The following is a 1,891-nucleotide window of genomic DNA, read 5'->3' as shown; positions in this document are numbered from 1 at the left end:
TCTGATGCATACTATATCCAGCTTGTAAGGTAAGATGTTGACTAGGCCCCTCGTACCAGCAATCTAATGCGTACTATATCCAGCTTGGAAGGATAAAATGCTTACCAAGCCCCTCATGCCACCACTCTTATGCACACTCTATTGAGCTCAGAAGGATAAGATGCTGACTAGGACCCTCGTGCCACCACTCTGATGCAAACTGTATCAACCTTGGAAGGTTGGAAGGCTGACTAGGCCCATCGTGCCAGCACTCTGATGAACACTTTATTGAGCTCAGAAGGATAAGATGCTGACTAGGCCCCTCACGCCAGCACACTGATGCCAACTGTATCAACATTGGAAGGACGAACGGCTGACTAGGCCCATCGTGACAGCACTCTGATGCGTACTATATCCAGCTCAGAAGGATAAGATGCTGACTAGGCACCTCATGCCAGCACTCAGATGTATACTATATCCAGCTTGGAAGGATAAGATGCTAATAAGACCCCTCGTGCCTGCACTCTGATGCATACTATATCCAGTTTGGAAGGATAAGATGCTGGTCAGGCCTCTCTTGCAGGCATTCTGATGCATACTATATCCAGCTTCAAAGGATAAGATGCTGATTAGGCCCCTCATGCCAGCACTCTAATCCATATTCTATCCAGCTTGGAAGGCTAAGATGCTGACTAGGCCCCTTGTGTCAGCACTCTGATGTGTACTGTATCCAGCTCAGAAGGATACAATGCTGATCAAGCCCCTCGTGTCAGCAGTCTTATGCACACTCTATTGAGCTTGGAAGGATACAATGCTGACTAGGCCCCTCGTCCAAGCAAACTGAAGCACATCGACCTTGGAAGGATGGAGGGCTTACTGGGCCCACCGTACCAGCACTCTGCTGTATACTATATCCAGCTCCGAAGGATAAGATGCTGACAAGGCCCCTTGCCACATCACAGCAACTGTGATGTGTACTATATCCAGCTCGGAAGGACAAGATGATGACTAGACCCCTCTTGCCAGCACTCTGTGGCATACTACATTAAGGTCAGAAGGATAACATGCTGACTAGGACCCTCCTCCCAGCAATCTGAAGCACACTATCGACCTTGGAAAGGCAGAGGGCTGACTAGGCCCATCGTACCAGCACTCTGATGTATACTATATCCAAAGGATAAGATGCTGACTAGGCTCCTCATGCCAGCACTCTGATGCACACTCTATCGATCTCAGAAGGATAAGATGCTGACTAGGCTCCTCATGCCAGCACTCTGATGCATACTATATCAAGCTCGGAAGGATAAGATGCTGACTAGGCCCCTCATGCCAATACCTTGATGCACACTCTATCGAGCTCAGAAGGATACGTTGCTGACTAGGCCCTTCATGCCAGCACTCTAATCTACACTCTATTGAACTCAGAAGGATAAGATGCTGACGAGGCCCCTCATTCTTGCACTCTGATGCGTACTACATTCAGCTCAGAAGGATAAGATGCCGACTAGGCTCCTCATGCCTCCACTCTGATCTACACTCTATCGAACTCAGAAGGATAAGATGCTGACTAGGCCCCTCATCCTAGCACTCAGATGTGTACTACATTCAGCTCAGAAGGATAAGATGCTGACTAGGCCACTCGTGCCAGCACTCTGATGCACACTCTATTGAGCTCAGAAGGATAAGTTGCTGACTAGGCCCCTCATGCCAGCACTCTGATCTACACTCTATCGAACTCAGAAGGATAAGATGCTGACTAGCCCCCTCATCCTAGTACTCTGAAACACACTGTTGGAAGGACGGAGGGCTGGCTAGGCCCTTTGTGCCAGCACTCTGAGGCATACTAAATTCCGCTCAGAATGATAAAATGCTCATTAGGCCCTTCATGCCAGCACTCTGATGCGTACTATAT

This window comes from Lissotriton vulgaris, unplaced genomic scaffold (genome assembly GCF_964263255.1).
Source record: "Lissotriton vulgaris unplaced genomic scaffold, aLisVul1.2 SCAFFOLD_6938, whole genome shotgun sequence".
NCBI lineage: Eukaryota > Metazoa > Chordata > Amphibia > Caudata > Salamandridae > Lissotriton > Lissotriton vulgaris.
The sequence above is the reverse complement of the archived record's forward strand: the minus strand, read 5'-3'. Positions refer to the sequence as shown.